The sequence below is a fragment of the Mus pahari genome, chromosome 15 (genome assembly GCF_900095145.1).
Source record: "Mus pahari chromosome 15, PAHARI_EIJ_v1.1, whole genome shotgun sequence".
Taxonomy (NCBI): Eukaryota; Metazoa; Chordata; class Mammalia; order Rodentia; family Muridae; genus Mus; species Mus pahari.
In genome coordinates this window covers 17237261-17237651 of record NC_034604.1, presented here as the reverse complement: position 1 = coordinate 17237651, position 391 = coordinate 17237261, and positions in this window count along the sequence as shown.

Here is a 391-nt window from a genome sequence, read left to right as displayed (position 1 = left end):
CTGCCTTTTTTCCACTGGATGGTTTTAGCTTCTTAGTCAAAGATCAAGTGACCATAGGTATGTGGGTTCATTTCTGGGTCTTCAATTCTATTCCAGTGATCTACCTGTCTGTCGCTGTACCAGTACCATGCAGTTTTTATCACAATTGCTCTGTAGTACAGCTTGAGGACAGGAATGGCGAATTCCCCCAGAGGTTCTTTTATCGTTGAGAATAGTTTTTGCAATCCTGGGATTTCAGTTATTCCAAATGAATTTTGAAATAGCTCTTTTTAACTCTACAAAGAATTGAGTGGGAATTTTGATGGGGATTGCATTTAATCTGTAGGCTGCTTTTGGCAATTGTTTACTACATTTTTACTATATTAATCCTGCCAATCGATGAGCATGGGAG